This window comes from Leopardus geoffroyi, chromosome B1 (assembly GCF_018350155.1).
Source record: "Leopardus geoffroyi isolate Oge1 chromosome B1, O.geoffroyi_Oge1_pat1.0, whole genome shotgun sequence".
NCBI classification, from domain to species: Eukaryota; Metazoa; Chordata; class Mammalia; order Carnivora; family Felidae; genus Leopardus; species Leopardus geoffroyi.
Window position 1 is genome coordinate 6,777,912 of NC_059327.1, and position 20,803 is coordinate 6,798,714.

General features: G+C 47.0%; 1 protein-coding gene across 8 annotated transcripts in view; it reads right to left on the reverse strand.

Annotated features, from left to right (window-relative positions):
• Positions 1 to 8,835, reverse strand: part of LOC123584369 (zinc finger protein 705A-like) — a 31,753-nt gene extending 22,918 nt beyond the window's left edge. For 3 of the 8 annotated variants that reach the window (XM_045452215.1, XM_045452225.1, XM_045452231.1), the window contains exons 1-3: positions 8,598 to 8,822; positions 1,169 to 1,450; positions 830 to 900 (exon numbers count right to left, since the gene is read on the reverse strand). The gene's annotated coding sequence lies outside the window, so the exon portion shown is untranslated. Of the gene's footprint in view, positions 1 to 829; positions 901 to 1,168; positions 1,451 to 6,414; positions 6,723 to 8,597 lie in introns of those variants that run through there. The other 5 variants (XM_045452232.1, XM_045452205.1, XM_045452236.1 and 2 more) reach the window with 5 other exon arrangements.
• Between the last annotated feature and the right edge of the window lie 11,968 nt (positions 8,836 to 20,803).

The following is a 20,803-nucleotide window of genomic DNA, read 5'->3' on the forward strand; positions in this document are numbered from 1 at the left end:
TCCCTTCTGACATGGGGCATGGACTTCCAGGAGCTTGAAGATTTGGGGTCTGGGCCTGAGGCCACCACAGATGTGTCAAGTAGAGGGCAAGGCTTCAGTGGTGGGAGGAATATTTGGCTCCAGCGGCTGCAGTGAATCCATCCTTTCCAGTTGAAACAATACTTGGCTTGTGAGACCATTCGCTCTCCTCCTACTGAGTTTCTAAAGCTTCTGAAGATACAGACTACTGCCTGTAGGAATCCATCTGCTGAGAAGTTCACCAGTTTTAGGTGGTGGAACCCATCAACCTCAGAGAGGGCCATCATGAGCCCCTTTCCTGACACTCAAGGAAATGTCCCCTACTCCCACGAAATGCAGAGCCTTCAGCCTGGACGAGGTCACCACCTACCTGTCATGAAGACAGGAACAGCGTCCAGGCCAACGTTGTGTTGGAAGAATAGTGAAGAGAAGTCACTTTCCTCAAAGATCCATGACTTGGACTTGGACATTTTAGAGTTGTACAGTTCTAGACTTGTCAGGAATTGGGGAAGTTTGGTGACTGGGAGTTTCCTCAAGTATGCGACACGCAACTAGAGTTTAGTTCGGATTCTGCGTCTCCCTCTCTCTCTGTTCCTCCCCCACTTGCACACTGTCGGTCTCTCTCTCGAAAATAAATAAAGATTAAAAGAAAAAAGTGGAATGACTGATGTTCAGGGCTCTTGGACAGTATCAAAGCTCCACTGAGCCATCATATATGGTTTTTGTAAGGGTTTTGTGTAAGAACTGCCATCCCAGCTGCCATCCACATAAAGCGGATCCCCGCAAGCATTTTCCCAGAGTCCATACATACCCTGTAAGGTGTCACGTACATGTCTCCATAGTGCAGAATGCTCCACTAGCATCTTCCAAAGCTTACCAACTCTGTAGAGGAAGAAAACTGGCATTCATTTCCAAGATTGACAAGAGCCCCAGTTTCACCCCAGTCCCTTGCTGTCCTTCTCCATGGCTACGAGGCCAGAAAGTGGCTGGATATCCTGTTCCAACTGTGCCCTAAGCTTCTATTCCAATATTTTCCCTTTTAGGGCACTTGGACTGAGACTCTATACCCTTCTGAGTACCTCTCTTGAGCTTCAAGGTACCTGCCCTTCAGAAGAGTGGGAACACCCCTCCCCTGCACACTGGTCCACACCTGGAAATCTGAATCTTTTCTGTAATGCACAGAGATGAGAATGTCTTCAGCATCACAGAGATAGGCAATGCCAAGGTGATTACCAAGCTTTGCTCTCTGCCCGTTGTATGCATGTACTATGATGGATAAATTGAATCTTTTGCCTTCTGGGGTGAGTTGAGGGGTCTGAGGAACTGGAGAAGTGTTTAAATTTCTGGGGAGGTGACAGCTGGATTCTGGGTACTGTATCCTCTTGTTTTCCTATGAGTCACCCAGTGGAGAGGACAGAGCTTTGATTCAGATCTGAAAGAGAAACTCTGTATTAATGCAAGCATCTGATAACTGGAGAAAGGTAGCCAATATCCAGGACACTTCACAATGCCCAAGAGATTCTCTATAAATATGGTTTACCAACTGAGTTATCCAGAGCATATGGGAGAGTCCAAGGAGAGAGAAGGAAGATCTCAGGAAACTAGTAACGCACTGGCCGTGGGATTATGTTAGATTTTGCCTTCAAGACAAATTTAGATTGAAATGTAAAATTATGTTCTACCTTTAGAATTTTTATGCAATGGAAATTTAGGGATATCCAGGGAATCCCTACACATATGAACAGGAAAGCCCTATGAGTAGGAAGGAAAATTTTACCTACATATCACTGTGCTTTGTCTGTGTTTCCAAGTGGTAGGCATCAAAGAGGGACATGAATGAATGAGAACCATAATAAAAAGCAGCTCAGTAGCTGATTATTTCTTATATTATGAAAACTCCCAACTAGGTCCCACAAACTTTCCAAATGTCCTGTGTTAAACAGTCATTATTTTGAGCCAGGAAGAGGTCCTCCTATAGCACAACCCCGACATTTATTTTTCTGCAAACTACCACCATGAATTCATTGGGTTTAAGAATTCAACTTCATAAAAATGACATGAAAAAAGTAACCAACACAGTAGCTATTAAAAAGAAAGAGGCAGGAGTGAAAAAGTAATGGAATATTAATATTCAAAGAATCCCGTGGCTTGGAGCAAAACATCTTTAGAAGCTATCCAATAATTTTAGTAATGGATAGACAACAAATCATTAGAAACCTTAAAAATAGGACTTCAAAGCAGAATTAGGATGAAAGAGATTACAAGACAAGGGAAGAAGGAAATGACTTGGCAAAACCCCAAAACTTTCAAAAATAAAATAAAATAATCATTTAAAAGAGACCACATTGGGAGAGAAGAGAAAGGAACAGACACACTGCTGAAAAGTCACTCATTAATGTCATAAGACAGGCTTAAAATGAGCAAAAGGTAAAAGGATTAAATAAAAAATCATTGAAAGCTGTGAAATACAAGCCCACAACCTAGAAAACCCATGTTAGTGGTAAAGATAACAAATGAAATAATATGACTAAAAAATAATTTTATGAATTATTTCAATAAAGAAGTATTAAAACATACAAAAAAGCAATTCGTGTGTGAAAATGCACTGTTTGGAAAAACATATATACAACAATACAAAACAAAAGTGCCCCCGTCCCCATAGAGTCTGTAATTCATAGACGAAGAATGATTTGAGGATCATAGTAAAAACTCAAGTGAGGTATAAAAGGACATTCACTGAACAAAATGGGGAACCAACTGTGACCTTTAACCTTATAACCAAGTAAACTCTTCCTCAACTATCACAAGAGACGGATTTAAGAAAGATTCGTGTACGGGAACAGCTGGGTGGCTCAGTCGGTTAAGCCTCCGACTCCGGATTTCGGCTCAGGTCATGATTTCGCAGTTCACAAGTTCGAGCCCCGGGTCAGGCTCTGTGCTGACAGCTCAGAGCCTGGAGCCTGCTTCGGATTCTGTGTCTCCCTCTCTGCCCTTCCCCTGCTCACACTCTGTCTCTCTCTGTCTCTCAAAAATGACTATACGGGGCGCCTGGGTGGCGCAGTCGGTTAAGTGTCCGACTTCAGCCAGGTCACGATCTCGCGGTCCGTGGGTTCGAGCCCCGCGTCAGGCTCTGGGCTGACGGCTCAGAGCCTGGAGCCTGTTTCCGATTCTGTGTCTTCCTCTCTCTCTGCCCCTCCCCCGTTCATGCTCTGTCTCTCTGTCCCAAAAAAATAAACGTTGAAAAAAAAATTAGAAAAAAAAAATTAAAAATGAATATAAATAAATAAATAAATAAATAAATAAATAAAATAGCTATATAAGCCAACTTTAGAACCAATAAAACCTATTTAACACTTCCAAGTTATCCATTCATTCACACAACACTATACTAACCAACTTCCCACCCAACCAGGAATAGTGACACGTCTTTGGTGACTTCAGGATGGGTGATTACACAGTTCAGCCCCTCCCTCGAGATCTCTTAAAGGGTCACCGGGAAGAAGGCCTTCTGCATCCTCAGTATCACCTCACTATTTTTTAGAGCACTGCTAACTCACCATTAAGATTTCCCAGTCCTTCCCAGGCTATCTGAACATAGCTGCTTAGGTCTGGAATGTTTTCTCCATTCCAAAACCAGGTTCTCCAACAGATGTGTCAAAAAAATGACTGGTATCTATTCCCATTCACCTGTGTTTCCTTTTCTTTCCGAAGTGCAGTCTGAAAAAATGATATTATTAAGTGAGCTCCCTCAAATCCCAGGACCAGTGATGGGCCAAGCCATTCCAGGTGCTGGGGAGACGGCAGTTTACAGGTTAACCAAGAGAGTCTTGCCTTCTTGCCTCTAACCTTCTAGCAATACACAGATTGGAAAGCAAAGGCACAGAGTACAGGAAAATAGCTTTACATATGAAGAAGTATAAAACTAGAACAACTGTAACTTTCAAATTAATACTGTAAATGGAAAAACGTATCAGCTCATTTGATCACAAATCAAAATCCAACCTTTCATAATTTTTAACATCCAGTACATCCAAAGCTGTTCAGAAAAGGTGAAAATAGAATGAAATTTATAACTATTCTAGAATTTCATATATGAAAGCATCACACTCCCAAAGAGAAGATCTCCCTTTACAGTGCACAACGGCCCCTGAATACAAAGGGCTTGTGACAAGGATGGAGGAAAACCTCGCATTAAAAAAAAAAAGGAACCTGCAATGTCCCTAAACACATATAAATGTACCAATGGAACAAACTAAAGCAATATTCACCGAAAATTTTATCTTAAATATTTAATGAATTAAAGATTAAATAAATGATATAAGCACCTACCTCAAGAAAAGAAATAAAATGAAAAACTACTCGAGGAAACCCAGTAAAGGGAATAGGGAGAAGCAGAAAAGAAATTACTTATAAGCCAAAAAAGTCCAGTAAAAACATAAGATGTAGAGTAGAACAAGAAGTTCGGTGGAACTTGCTGTGATGAAGGAAATGCTCTGTTACCTACAATATCCACACAGCAGCAATCAGATCCATGTCATTAAAGGGCACCTAAAATCTGGGGCGCCTGGGGGGCTCAGTCACATAAGCATCCAACTCTGGCTCAGGTCATGCCCTCGCGGTTCGCAGGTTGGAGCCCCGCGCTGGGGTCTGTGCCGACAGCTCAGAGCCTGGAGCCTGCTTCGGATTCTGTGTCTCCCTCTCTCTCTGCCCTTCCTTCGCTCATGCTCTCTCAAAAGTAAATAAACTTTTGAAAAAATTTTAAAACTTAAAAAAAAAGAACACCTGGAATCTGGCTAGCATTACTGAGGGTCTTAAGTTTAGTTATTTAATTGTAATTAATCTAAATTTAATAAGCACATGTCACTAGTGGTTACTTTACTGGATAGCACAGCTCTAAAACCTTGGAGTAGGCAGTCAAAATAATGAAACAGATTAAAGACAAAAATGGAAAGGGGACACAAATAGTCAAAAACAGGACATGAGAACGGGGGACTGATTACTGCTAACAGTAAAATTCAGATTTAAGATGCTGCTTTGATACAACAAATGTCTAAAGACAGATACAGGAGGGAAGCAGACACCCTGGGATTCTATGGACACAAACCTCAAACTCCCTGGGGGAAATCTGGGCTTGAAGATAAGATGAAAGCTGAATAAATATGAAAATCTGCAAATACATTATGATGCAGCAAACATAAACTATGTTACTAGGGTGGAGGAGGAGAGTGTTAGGGGGCTTTCAAGAACATGTTAAGAATTTATTAATTTATAATTAAAATGGGAAGCCAGCCTTATACTCTATCTTTTGGCTAATGGGAAAATAAATAAAATATTAACACAGAGCACAATGCAGTAAATACTTTCACCGCCATCTCATTCACAACTGAATTATACATTTAGGTGGAATCTCTATGTCTGCAGAGAAAAATCTTTTGGCTGAAAATTTCTGCCTCTCACAATGAAATAATTCCAGTAGACAGCACAGTAAATACGCAACTGTATCTCAGGTCATTTTGGTCACTTCTCAAAAATACCTGGCAATCGTGTTAGGTCTTGCATGTAAATTCCAACTCCCATGCAAAATAAATGCTATTTCAAAATTTAGCTATGACAGATGAATTTCCATAGACTTGTCCTTCCTCTTTCATTCATCAGATGGTTGGTAACTGATTTCACAAATAAGGTAGGTAATTTCGGAGGTAGATGCTTTCAACTGTTCATCTTATTTTATTATTTTTTTAATGTTTATTTTTGAGAGGGGGGAGGGAGAGAGAGGGAGAGGGGGAGAGAGGGAGAGAGAGGGAGACAGAGAGAGAGAGAGAGAGAGAGACAAAGACAGAGTGTGAGCTGGGGAGGGGGAGAGAGATAAGGAGACACAGAATCTGAAGCAGGCTCCAGGCTCTGACCTGTCAGTACAGAGCCCGACGTGGGGCTCGAACCCACAAACCGCGAGATCATGACCTGAACCGAAGTTGGGACACGTAACCAACTGAGCCGCACAGGTGCCCCTCAACTGTTAAACTGTAAAGTATTCCTGCACTCGTATCTGGTGTTTATGCCATCGTCTCCGTAACAGGTGACGAAGAACTTTTAATCTTAGCTAGGTTCTTTACCTCCAACTTTATGTTTGGGTCCTGTTATTTCCTGCCATATCATGAATTTTGTGTTATTACTTATAAAATAATAATAACTTCCACTACTCTTCTCTATTTGATCCTCCCAGAACTTACACGTTGCAGTATCTTCCGATCTTGATTGGATTAAAAATCTTGAATTAAAAAAAGAAAGCAGGGGCACCTGGGTGGCTCACTGGTCAAGTGACCTCCTGATTTTGGCTCAGGTCACGATTTCACAGGATTCCTCAGGTCAGGAATTAAAAAAGAACACGTGAAAAACTTCTTTCTCAGCCAAGATCCGTCTTGAAAGTCACTCCCTCGCTCCTGAGCGTGGCGATGGCTTTCGGGGCTTCGAAACAGCACGGCCCCTCCCCGCACTGCAGACACACACCCAGGAGAAGGCATTCACTCTGTGGCAAAGCCAGTCCTCCGCTGCACGCTGCAATAACGGGGATTCGGCAGGATTACGCTCCTCCGTGAAGATCAACAGTCGGGCTTTTCTGCTCATTTCTTCAGAACACTCTCCTATCCCAGTGAAGCCCACACGGTCCGCGGCAGTGGTGAGTCTATGCACTGGACTGACGGTCCCTTGAAGACAAAGACCCCAGTCTCTGCTAATACCTGCTGAGCACAGGGTCAGAGCTTCTCAAACTCTCCCCCATTCCAGGACCCCTAACTCCCCAAAGAGCACTCTAATTCCTTCTACAGGCTCCCTTCACAGAGCAAGGCACCTCCTCCTTCCTCCTCCTTGGAGAGATGCTTTTGTTCTCTATTTGGCTAAAAGAGCCCGGGTCCGGGGGCGCCTGGCTGGCTCAGTCGGTCGGGCGTCCAACTCTTGACTTCGGCTCAGGTCATGATCTCGAGGTTTGGAGGATGGAGCCCCGTGTGGGATCTGCACTGACAGCACGTGGAACCTGTTTGGGATTCTCTCTATCCCTCCCTCTCTGCCTCTCCCCTGTTCACACGGGCTCATGTGCTGTCTCACAATAAGTAAACTTAAAAAAAGAAAAGACAAAAAAAAAAAGCCTGGGCCCTTTCCCATCAAACTGCCCCGTGACTCCCTGCATGTGTACTGGGGCAGGTGAAGGGGTCGGTGGGAGAGGCCAGCAGAGCGGAACTCTCCTCACAGGAAAGACATGCCTGGATGGGACAGTGGTAAGGCTTGCCCCTAAAATTTACAGATCACATATCATACACCTGAGCAAGAGCTGCTTCTCTTTCATGGTTTTAATCACTATCTCAAGTATTTAATTCCTCTTTTCCAGAACATCAGATCAAACTACCAAAAAATAGGTAATTAAGAAGACCTAATTAGTAGCACTGAAAACCGTGGAAGAAGGTCAAGAGAAGCAGCTGAGTAATTTATCCAATTATGAACAGATGGGCTATCTTTCAACAAAGTCCCACAACAATCCAACCCATCCTTGGTCATTTCCAGAGAAAGGACAAAGGAAATAGATACACACTCGACTGGGAACTAGTTCACAGCCCACTAGGTTAAAAGATCACATAAGAAGAAAGAGAAGATGTGGAATATTAGACGAATTGGTTAAACTAGGTTTTGACTGTTAATATAAAAAATTGCCAATATCCTTAATCAAGGGCACACTGAAATAGTGTACAATTATTTACTAAGCACCAAAGAATACTTTCAACATATAAGAGACTCTAAAACCATTAAGACCTCATCATCTGACTCTGACATATTTAAGAGGGAATATACATTGGGAATTAAAAACAAAATTCTAATGAATTTGGGATCTACCCTTCTTTTGCCCCCATTGCTACTGTTGCTCGACTCCTCTCCCTTCTGCTCTTTTCCATCTCTCTGCTGATCCTTTTTTTGCCACTTTCATTTATTCCACTGCTTCTAGCTCATGTCACGCTCTCACTCGTATTTGGTCTTTCAAAGCCCATCGGACCCACTTCCCTCTCTTCAATTTCACAGCTGCTTTTTCTCATCACTCTCTTTGGCTGTAGCTCCCTGCTTCTCCCTGGTCTCTCTCTTTCCCCTATCCCCCGGCCCCACCTTCACATTCACAGGAACAGAATGAAGATGCCCCTGTCCAGAAGCACGCTTTGTGGTGGCTCATCGGGAATGTAAACAATACCTGACAGGCACAGCCAGCAGGATGGGACGGGACAGAACAAGGGGTGCCACAGGACAGGGGCAGGTGAAAGCCCCAGCAAGGGACTCAGGGCCTCCCAGAGGAACTGACTGTGGAGAGCCCAAGGACCAGCAGGGCCGGCCCCAGAAAGACGCGAGAAGGGAGAGGGGAACTCAGGAGGGGGCTGGGGTCTGCAGGGTCCGGAGAGCAGGGCGTCGTGGTGCTGCCCCCTCGGTACCGCGAAGGGCGAGAATGCACCTCGCCAGTGGGGCCTTGACACGCGCGGGGGCCAGGAAGAGACGGTGAAAAGAACGGAGGCAGAAAAACGGGCGAAACGGCCTGGGAGCCAGTTTACCGGAAACAGACGCGGATCCAGTGCAGCAGCACAACGTCTTCCGACCAGGCCGGGCTCCCCGCGGGAGGGGCTGGCGGATGCGGGGACTGTCAAGTTAGCGAGGGCCCGGACTCCGGGTGTGGAGGCCGCAACACCCAGACCCTCAACGTGCCAGCTGCAACTAGAAACGCAGAAACCCGCACCGGGAAAAGAGCCCTTCCGTTTGGGAAATCTGCATCCGGGCCGGCCGGAAACGGGGACCTCGGACGGGGCGGGGCCTGGAAGGAAGGGCTTGGGTGTGGCTTATGCAAGTCTCCGCCCCGCCCCCAGGGCGTTTCCGTTCTGCAAGTTCTTCCGCCGGGAGTTCGGGTCCCGGCGTTTGCCTCCAGGTGGCGGGGTGGCCTGTGGCGCCGGGCTGCCCACCCTACGCCACGTTAAATGACTCAGATACGCTAAGGTAAAAGCTTAGCGTTGGCGCGCCGGTAATACCGAATGCGGAGTTGTTTCCTTCGCAACAGCGTGAGAACGGCTTAAATAACCCTTCGTGCGTGCCAGAGTCCCGCGGCCCGCGAGAGGCGCTCGGATTGCGGGTAAACCCTGCGGCGGCGTGGGCGGGGCAGGGGCGTCTGCGGCTCCGCCTATCAAATTGTGGTTTCCTTTCCGGTAGAACGAGTGTGAACCCCGAATTCACTTGTGGGAACCCAGGGGTACAGCCGGACCACCGCGGAGGGTAGCTAACATTTCTCCTCCCTGTTCGCAGAGAGGCAGAGGGACACACGGGCCCAAGATTGGGCCGTGAGGATGGTCGGCTGAGGCCCTCGTGTTACTGCGCAGGGCTTGAGGTTTATAAATTCACATACCTTTAAGACTGATGTGCAGGACATTCTGCAAGTTGCCGGAGTTAGTATTTCCTGAATCTGTTGTAATTTCACATTTTTCTTTATTCCGGAGGTACTACTCGAAAGAGCATTTTTAATTTTGAAAAATCAGGGTTTTTTTAATCTGTGTTTTTTTTCTGTCTCCCAATGTTTTGTGTCGAGTATGGGCAAGTATTAATTTTTCATTACTTCTGTATACATCTCACTGAAACGTCTCTTTTTTGACAACACCAAAAAGCATAGTGAAACTGGATTTTCAAAGTTTAGTTGCCTCATTTATACCCTTAATAAATCCTAATGGAAAGTGTGTGAGTGAAAATCTTGATCTGTTTCCTTTGTAAATTCTGACGTCCATGCTAGAGGGAATTTGGCAAGACTAAATCCCAACTACTCAGGCTGCAGGATTTCTCAAAGATTATTTCCAGAGAAGAACCTTTCTGGTTTTCTCGTAACACCTATTTCTCTAGTTTTACATTTTTTTATTATTAAATATTTGGGCTCAAATGGGTTTAAATTCTGGAAGATAACGTTCTCAGGCAGGGCAACAGTAAACACTGTGGAGTTCATATGGAGCGAGTTGGGGGAGCCCTACCCACGATCCCTCCTGGTCTCCAGGGCAGAGATTACTTAATCTGAACTCACCTCACTCCTCTCATACCTGTGAGGAGCTGGGCACAGATTAAGAAGGGATCAAGGAATCCCGGTACATGAACCTCTCCCCCATTTAGTCTTTCTTTATCCCCCTCTCTCTTTACATGGAAGTCAAGTGATACAGTTCCACCAGTGTAAGCCATCCAGCTTCCAAGCCACCTCCTCCATCAAATCGTCTGTGTTCTGCTTTATACGGAGTGCTTTGGGAGGCCATAAATCGACTGAAGTGATTTTTCTTGGGTGCACATGTCGATGTGTATTATTTGGAAGCTCCTTATGAAAAGCTGAGCCCGTAAGATGGTGTCTTAGTAAACGAAGGTCTTCCCACACCTCTGAGCTCTTTCCCTGGCTGGGAATTAGATCCGATGAAAGCTGAGGAGTGAAAAGAAAAGAAATGAGACTGAATTGAAGTAAAATTTCTTCTATTTCTGTTTTCATTATATTATTATTACAGTGAAAAACCATTTTCCAGGCATTCCTTAGAAACACTACCCTATGTAATCATAATGACTGTAGGATAGAATTTTGATGAGGGTCACTCTGATGGCCTGGTGGGTAGGTGGCCCCTGTAGACTGGAATGCATGTGTAGGGGTGCCTGTGCCCACATCAACCCAGGGATGATGATGCCTTCCCTCCTGGGGATGTCTCTGGTTCTAGTACATTTGCCCGTCAAGTACCCCGAATGTCCTAACATCTGGGAGCCTCCAGCTGAGAGCAGAGATGTGCTATGAGTCAAAGTAGGGAGCTCCTGTGGAATGGAGCGGTTGTTCTGTTGGCTCTAGGGTGCTGGAATGAAGGAGCTTAAGCTTGGAGAATCTGATTCCCGCGTGGGGATGTGAGCACACGAGGGGGTGTAATGTGTGAAGTCTGAATATGGTGCCCCCCAGTGTTGAGACATTTGTTAGCCTTTTGTCCTGAGGTTCTGCTGAGGCCTTTGGAATGCTCAAATACCATTTGTCTCATTGCTTTCAAGATGAAAATATGTTCATGTGTGGATGTGTATATTAATACTCTCAGCATGCCATGTTGAAAGTGAAGAGAACAACCCAGAGGTAGAAAGTGGGGGATGAAGAACACAAACCGTGAGTTTGTGATGAAAATCCATGGGCTGCTGACCTTGACATCCAGACTCAGTTACACATTTTAGAGGCCCCAGAGCTCTGTGTCCCGGGGGACCTCAAGTCATTTCCAGGGCAGGTCCTCACACACAGGGCAACACAGACTCACCCACAGGCACCAGGTTCTCGTCTTAAGTGCCATGTCTCTGTTCGGAGTCCTCAGAGAAGGGATCAGGATGCCCGCATACTCCTGAGGGAAGTTCACAGTCACTCTTTGAAGGAGCTCTCTTCCCGAGAAAGTATGAGTGCCTGCTCAGTCAGGGATCATTTCATTCCGGTATTTATGGAGGAAGAAGGACTTTAGCCGATGGAGGAAAGAATGAAGGTTGGCTCTGGAATTGTCTTAAGAGTGTCAGGATTCCAGAGAGCATAGTCAAGTTTTATGGGTTCCTTTTAGGGTGTTTGCGTCTGTTCTGGATGTGAGGCTTGGCTCACCCAAACGCTGATGTTACATTGCAGTTCCTCATTAAATGCCTGCATATCTCCTCTGGTCGGGGTGGTCAGAGAGAGCTAGGGTCAGCATCATTTGGTGTAGGGGTCGCTGAGGAGCACGCTCTGATGGCTGAGTCTTCACCTGATTCGTGGACACTCAGTGATGCCCAGTGACATTGGCCGTGCATGGGCACAGGACACTGGCTGGCCTGTGCCCCTCACAGAACCAATCTCTGCCCCACCTGGCACATGTACGAGCAGAGTTTCCATCTGAAACGCTGCACGTGTGCCCAAGGCCTCCCTAGGAGAGCCCCATGCCCCAGTTCCACTCTCTTCAGCAACCACATGGTTTTTCCACTAACTTGGGCTCTAGAACATTCAACCAGTGACATGGCACTATGGACTGAACTGTGTCCCTCTTCCCCAAACTCATTATGTTGAAGCCCTGCCCTCCAGTGTGATGATGTTTACAGATGGGGTCTCTTGGAGGCAATTAGGGTTAGGTGAGGTCATGAGGGTGTTGGAGGAGGTCACCGAGAGGACATGACCCAGGCTGTAGAAAGCTCCTCGCCCCTTCCCCGTCCTTGGAATGTATGTTCTGCCCACTGTGCCCATACTAGAAACCATTTCAAGGATGCAGCTTTGAGAGTGCAACATGCTGAGACCATCCAATGGTAAATGTGACTGAACCCCTTTAAGGCCTCTATACAAAGATCCTGGTGGCTGGTATTCAGATTGATTCATTTTGCAGCTGCCCAAGTCATGCCTTGCATGTAAGTTCCCTTTGCTTATTAAAACTGTAACCTACCCATCTGGAGTGGTCTTCTCTTTTCTTCGGTCCTTCCCTGACCTCCATGTGTGGAGGCCAGCTTCAAATTTTACCCAGGAACTCCTGAGGTTGTGAACCAACAAACCAACGGAGGGTGGGACCATCATTTGGGTCCCTTCTACGAAGAGGAGGAAGGATAGGACTCTGGGAGGTATTTAGGTGTTCCCTGCATCCCTCCATCCTCAATCCAGCAGTCCCTTCCACAACACCTGAGGCTGGAGGCTGTCTCCTCTGTCACCCCTGGTCACTCTGCTCAGAGGCAGAGTTGACCAAAAGGTGCCGCATGTGGATACGCCAGGATATAGGGACAGCGTTCCTCAGAACTCTTTAAGACGCGAGGACTCTGACCATGAGGGGCTGGCTTCTCAGGAGGCTGGAATGAGGGAGCTGTTGTGAACCTGAGGCTCCACTGTTCATTGTGTAATCTCAGGAAGCCTGTTTGGAGGAACTGGCCTGGAACACAGCTGGACAGGGGAGGACGGGGCACAGTGCAGGCCTGGACAGTATTTAGGTGAGGTCTCCCAAGGAGAGCCTGGAGGTCAGGGGTTGGCATTTGGGCAAGTGTCCTCGTGGTCTTTGGGTCTAAATCCATTTCTGTTGAAGGGATACTGGAGAGTCTGTAAAGCCCTCCCAGATCATACTCCACTGAAGGTCTGGAAGGGGCTGGGACTCCATTTATTTGAGGGATTCTGTCAAGTCTGGATGGATGGGGATCTGGGCACATCTCTCACCTGGTGCCTTGATGCTGAGTCTGGAGTCCTGGCCCAATTTATGTGCAGCAGGATGAGGGATGGGATGTGAGTTCATTTCAGGAGACTTGGCTTGTTCCTGGGGACTGAGGAATGGCAGCCTGGGGAACATCCTGAGAGCCGACATCCGGCCTGCCGTCTGCTACCTTGACAATGAGGGAGGGGTCCTGGCTAAAGTATTTGGAACATGGCTGGGGGGTTTCAGTGACGTTCCTTACCTGTATTTTATTCTGTCCATGAGGTGAGGAAGCCAGTTCAGGTCATTTCAGAGGAGACACCATAGGGCAGGGGATCTCATGCGGCCGACTTGTGAGAACAGCTTCCAGAACAGATTTCTTCCTTGTGCGCAGGCACATCCACCTGCTTGGATGCTGTAGGAGAAGATGCCATGTATACAATATATACTAGGATTTCCTCTCAATCAAATTGAAAAGAAATGAACCAAATAAAAAGTCATGGAACATAAAACATTAAATTTAACAGTTAAAGAAATATGAACGATCATTTTGGTATGAAAAGCAAACAGCCTCAGTGCTGGTTGGGAAAACATATATTATAATATTAACTTGATACAGTTTCTCTACCAAACTGGAAAATGTAAAAGTTCTTAATATTGTCTTTTGTTAACTAATTAGAAGCAAACTCTTGTATATACTGTTTTGGGGAATTGTACACAGTTAATGCTGTTTTGAAGGCGGTTTGATGACTAATGTGTTTTGATGGACAATTTGGAAAGATTTATCATAATTTATAAGATATTCTTAGACACAGGATTCTACCTTTTGGAGCCTGCTTAACTCACTTCCATATACTATAATTATGGGATCCAATCACATGTGATCGAATTCTCTGGAAATAATATACAGTAATTGTTCACCATTTATAAGCATTGAAAACCGTTAATATATACGCATGTAAACTTTTAACAACATACATTTTATGTAAGTAAAAACATTACATTTGTTACACACTTTCTTTTTTTAATGTTTATTTTTGAGAGCGAGACAGAGAGAGAGAGAGAGAGAGCGTGCACAAGTGGAGGAGGTGCAGAGAAAAAGGGGGACAGAGGATCGATCCAAAGCAGGATCTGTGCTGACAGCAGAGCGCCCGATCTGGGGCTCAAAGTCACGAACCATGAGATCATGACCTGAGTGGAAGTCAGATGCTTAACTGACTGAGCCACCCAGGCGCCCCTGTTGATACGCTTTATGTTTCACTCTGCACCTTACCTTCTGACTCAAACAATTGTTCCTGAAAAATCTCCCTGTGGGCCCATGTAGCTCTGGTTCATTAAGGCTCACCGAGGTTTACTATTTATTTGTGTAGATGCACTGGATTTTTCTCTTCTAGCCCTTGTTAGCTGACATTTGTAAAGTTCCATGACCCTTCCAATAGAATTGTAGCCGTGGGTATTGCCGGGCAAATGTCGTTGTTAACGTGAACAGAAATTAAGGACCAGGATGCCCACACCATCACGCTCCGGCATTTTCGCACAGACTCCAATTCCAAGCATTACTGCTACCCTTAATGTCTGGCTGCTTGTCTCCTGATCCTCTCCAGCCTGGAAATCCCAGATGTCTGCGTTCATGCATCTCAGTGTGTCGCAGGGGGCGAAACAGGCACGTGTGAGAGGTCCATGGGTTTCCTGAAGGACTCAGGAAATTCTGCAGTTTCCCTGGGAGGGCGGAGCGCCAAGCTGCCTTCGAGGGCATCACACACCTTTCCAGCTCTCCAACAGGGATCCAGAATATTTCCAGAGTGTCAAGTTGGGCCGAAAACACTGTTACTGGATCTCAGTTGTCAGAAATGTCAGATTCTGGACTCTAAGCTGATGCAGACAACTCTGAGGAAGCTCCTGGCCCCAAGAGTTCACCATCTCCAGCCTTTTCAGGAGGACAAGAGCAGTTCCTACATCCACAAATGTAGGTGGAAAAGTCTAGTGGCCCTGGAGGGCCAGAAATGGCCTCCTTGGGTCACTGCAGCCAGGACAATGTGCCTGGTCCCTCAGGACACACCTCACAGCACAGGCACCTGCAGGGATGGTGGGTGTGTATGTGGGGGTGGGGGGAGCTCTCAGTAATCATCTTTGCTATTCATCTAATGAAAGGTGGCAGATAACATTTCTGTGAGAAGTGGCAATTGGGACAACTTTATAAGATATTAATACCACGTAGCCTAGAACATAGGAAAAAGTATTCCTGACTCATTTACATCTCCATAAAAACCTCCAATATTAAGGCAGAGGATCACTTCTCCTTATTTTTAAATAAACCATTTCCCTGTAGTCTCTCTAATCACAAAGTTCTATGAATTCAAATATCATCTTTCTATAGAGCACAAACACATTTTTGAATGTATTTAATCCCAAATTAAATGAATCCCAAATCTGACCAAGGCCAGGCAACGTGCGCACACACCTGCAGTCCCAGATGCACACGCTTACCCCATATCCCCACCAGATGAACCACAAAACGTGTGATCAACGTGCCCGAAGCTATGTAGATGGCACAGCCCACTGCTCCTTGAGAACGCACCGTTGACCTTATTTGGACAACCTGCCAAAAACTGAACTTACTTTGACAGCACTAAATACCACTAGTAAATAGGTGAAAAGAAAAACCTACCCACGCATCAGGCAAATCCATTCCCAATGCAGTTCTTCCAGGTCCCTGAACATGGGTCACATATTACAAAAATGGAAACGCCCCCCCATCCATCAGCAGCTGACTTTCCACACACCACAACTGGAAAATCCTCAGACCCAGAAGTAAGACCCGCTCCTCTCCAGAAATCCTGCCGTGGAGACCTACAGCCCAATACCCAGTAAACACTTCTGCATGCTGCATGCGATGTCCATGAACATGTGCAGAAAGACAGCGCCCCGCCTGCCTAGACAACCACAAGCCACGTCACAAGATACGTCCTGTGTGTGAGCTCACCTGGAATATTGTCTCCGCTACCTGCGGGCACAACCACAAACCTTCTGTCTTCACCTCCTCATCCACGAGTAACTGTGTGTGTGCGAGCGTGCATATGCTCGTGTGTCAACACTTGGACAGAGATGACTGGGATACCTCTGGAGACCTGTTATTCTTCTTGTTACCCCTGGAGCTCCTCCCGACACGGGACTTGCCAACGTGCATTGCCACCTGTACATACCTGCATGGTTGAGCAGGTGGTTTTCCCGTTCAGGATTTCCCGTGCTGTATTCGACTAGTGAATCATGACAACATTGGAAGGCAGGGGGAGTTCTGTTTTCCTGAGGTTGGATTCAGGCTTTGGCCGGGATTGTTCGGGAGGAATTTCTACTGGTCCAAGGCACAGTCGTCTGGTTTCTGTTTCTTCTGCGTGCTCCTCCAACTCAAGAACTTGGACGCAGGAGTGTCCTTCAGGCAACAAAACTGTTCCTTTCTCTCTGGAATGGCAGTAGAGTTCTTCTCCTTCCTCTAGAGACTCCCCAGGTTTTCCTAAGTTCATTTCTGACTTCAAGGAGCCACCACTGTACACATTTGATTTGCACAAAGGGTGTCCTAGGACTGCGTGAGCCTCTGGAAGTTTTCTAAGTACCCTCAGGTGTGTAAGGCTGGAGCTCCACTGCAAGCCTCAGAGAGGGCTTCCTGCCCGTGTGAGCAACCTCAGAATTCTCTAAGTCCTCTAGGGAGGCTCCGGAACCATGGGTGCTGGCCTGTTTTGCCCCTGCTGGTGGAGAAGTACAGGATGATGCCCTCCCCAGGCTTTGGTGAATACTGGTATGGAGATACCTTCACCATAATGGGGCTGGGGAAAACCAGATGGCAGCAGGCTAGCCACGGGGGTGAGAGCTGATGGAGCGCTGGGGGCTTGATGTCCCTTGTAAGTAGAGCTTCTGAGACCTGGAGGGGGTGATGTGGGGCTGCTAATGCTCTCTCACTGGAGCGCTGCCCCGCCATCCATGTGGCAAAACTATGAAAGCCTCTGAGTGGCCTGTGGCAGGCAGGATCTGGACCAGTGTCCCTCATCAATGCCCGGCAGTAATGCGTCCCAGAGTGGCGCGCGAGGCCCCGCTTTCACGCGTGGCCTCATGTGGCTTGTTGCCTTTTCCCTGCTACTGCCCTTCTTTGCTCTCCCAGGACCACATTTCACGGTGCGGTCCTAGGACTCTGCCTCCAAACTACACCACGGGGCCCTATATCAATCAGTACGTTGTCAGATACTCAGAGAAATATATGCTCAATCTCCGTCTCTTTACGTTAACCATATCTTCATTGAAATGACTAATACTTGTGTCATTAGGATCATCCCTGTGATTGTTACTGTTACTCGCCATGTATTATTATGGTTATCATGGATCTTTTGTGTGATTGTTATGTAATGTTGTGTAAAGCTTCTCAGTTTGTGAAAACTGTCCAGGCTACTGCAGATGATTGGAAGAGTAACCCGAAGGCGTACATACACCCAGCACCTCGGGGCTCCTGTACTGTCTTGTCTGGTGCTAGTTCAAAGGATGGGCCCCCTGAAATATTCCAGATTCCTTCTGGATGCAAGGACCTGCCCATACCAGCAGGGGGGGGGGGGGGACTTGGAAAGGACACCCTCGTCTTACCTTAGGCTCTGGAAAATATTAGACACATTGTCCACATGCCAGCAACTCTATATGCAGACCTGCAGCCCCTAGAGAAGGCTTCCTTGCATCAACTGGGCCACCTAAAATTTCTCTAAATAAACTCAGGTCCACAAGCGCCTTATGCCAGCAGGGATGGGTCGTGAACAGTTTCTGTTACCCAACTGAGATCCCAGGGGGAATCAGCTCAGGGCCCAGGAAACACTCCTTTGTAACTGGAACGGGCCCATGTGTTCACCAGAGCCTCCGAAAAAATTTTAAGGCTGTTCAGGGGCCCATGGATCCACTGCCACAGGCAAAGGATGCTCACAGAGTGCTTCCCAGAATTCCCGAGCTTCTGGAAATTTTCTAAGTCTCCTCAGGTGTCCAGGGATGGCTGGAGCTATACGAAAATGCACTGAGCGGGTGACTGGCCTGTTGGAGCAAACACAGAATCTTCTAGCAAAGCTGGGAACCACTGGTTTTGTCTGTCTCGCCGCTGCAGGTAGGGGAGAATGGAGGGTGACAACCCCTCCAGCAGCCTTTGGAGGAGATTCAAGTACCCAGATGTCCCAGCCATAGAGGGCCACGGAAGAGCAGACAGCAGAAGGGCAGCCAGATGGTTTGGGACGACACAATGCTAGGGGCTTATTGTTTGTCAGAGTCCGTGCTTCTGGGCGCCGTATGTAGGTCTGGAGCCCTGCCTTCTTGGGACGGGGCCCTGCCCCATCAGCCAGCTGTCTCCTCTCCCCAAAGCTGCTGGGCGTTGGTTGGCCTGGATGCTCAGGGCTTGGGGTTCCTTTCGGGTTCCCCGTGTTTGCACACGCCTACTTCCAGCTGATTTTCTTCTCTTTCTGGCTGGTCACCTCTGCCTCCTGGGACTCCAAACTACCTCATGAGGCCCAGTATCTGTACCTACATTCACTAAGGGAAATCTCTCCTCTGTGTCTCAAGTCCATAGGTTTACTATTATTGTCAATATAGTCAATAGGTATGAGTGTCAGTATCACATGCTTATCATCATGATTGCTGATACGCATCGGTTTTTATTATGACCGATTATTATTGTTATTACCGATTATAATTGTGATTCTATCTTACAGCATGGCATATAGCTTCTCTATTCAGGAAGGGCATCTGGCTGCCAGACATGACTACAAGGGTCCCCTACAGACACACAGACACACAGCCGCCTCAACTGAGGTGTCACAAGGGCACCCAAAGACTACCCAAGCTCCTGGAAGCATTCCTAGTCCCTTCAGTGGCCCCAGAAATCCTGTTACCACGCTGGAAGGCACAGGAAGGTCCACCTGCCTGCCTGAGTGACTTCGGGGTTTTCTAAGTCCTACAGGAAGCCCTCAGTGTCCTATAAGTTGACTACAAAATTATAACCCATGGGGCGCCTGGGTGGCTCAGTCAGTTAAGCATCTGACTTCAGCTCAGGTCATGATGTCATGGTTCGTGAGTTTGAGCCCCACGTCTGCAATGACAGTGCAGAACCTGCTTGGGATTCTCGCTCTTTCCTCTCTCTCTGCCCCTCCTCCCTCCCAAAATAAATAAATAAACTTAAAAAAGTCATAATCAATAAGAAAAAATAGATGAATACTGTTACTAAGAAAATACTCGTAAGAATAATAACGACTAACAATGAAAATGAAATGATAATCAACATAATGATTATAATAACACCACCACTACTAATGACAAGAACAATAAACCTAAGGTAATGGGAGGCGAGAGTACAGACTCCCCTGTATGAATGGCAAGGGACCAGTTTCTGGCCTCATGGGATAGTTCGAGGCCAGAGTCCAAGGTCTGAACAAAGAAAAAAAATTAAGGCAGAAAGTAGCAGCAGAGGAAAAGAGAGAGCCGAGGAGAAGGATGTGAGTGAACTTGGGAGCTCCGTGCACAAAGTTCAGAGGGGTGTCCTGAGGAAAACAGAGGGACTTCAGTCCTGGGCCTGCCCATCACTGCACACCCACCGGGTTTTAGAAGTTCTGCCTTCTGGATGACAGGGCTGGGCTCCAAGCAGGGAAGGCAGGAGCCAGACCCACCCTCTGCACATAGAGGCCCCGACTATACCTACGTTAGGTCCCAGCATTGCCTCAGCTCTCGCTGCCTGGATGCCCTTCCAACAGCTCTTCCCCACAGAACCCTGGGGGACTTGTTTGGGGGAGGCCAGGCAGGGCAACTGCAGGGGGGCTGTGGGAAGGTGTCCTCAATGCTGTTCCTGGACCAGCAGGGGGCGACAGACCAACACAAGTAGTTCAAGGATGCCCTGACCTACTTCATGAAGGCCGTCCTTGCTCAGGCCAGAGGGTCATCATCTCTGTGCCTTCCAGGGCAGTACCTGCATTTCCAAGACACCTGAAGGTACTTAGACTATTTCCAGAGGTTCAGAAAGGCCTAGGACACTCTTCGGGTGTGGCAATGGCAATTTCTGGGCTCTGAGCAGACATCAAATTCTAAGGAGGCACATGCCGGTATAGACACCCTGTCCGTCCTTCCCAGGACAACAGGGCAGTTCCCAGGACCCTGAGTAGACTTAGAAGAAAATTTTGTGATAGATCTTCCTGGGTCGTCGATGCCAGAGCAAGAGGTGCGGCATCGTGAGGGGACTTACAAATTTTTAGGGGTTCAGCAGATCAAGAGTGCTCCCCCTGGACACCCTGTCTGCCTACAGAAGAGTCTTGGGAATGCCATGGATGTCATTCGTGACTCATCCATGCCTGCAGGAGCGGATCCTGTGCCCCAGCGTTAGCTTAGAGCATTTAGTGCCGACTTGGATGTGACAAGGAGACAGGACAGCAAACGTGGTTGCTGGGTCCTCAGGGGTATTGCTACATTTTTCCAGAGGCTCTGGAAGTGCAAGGACACCCAGGCAATGGAGTGAGAGTAGGGTTGCAGCTGGCATGTGCGCGTCTGAAATCATCTTCAGTAAATCATGCAGCCTTAATCAACAGTCAGCCTCTCTTCAGTGTTGCATAACC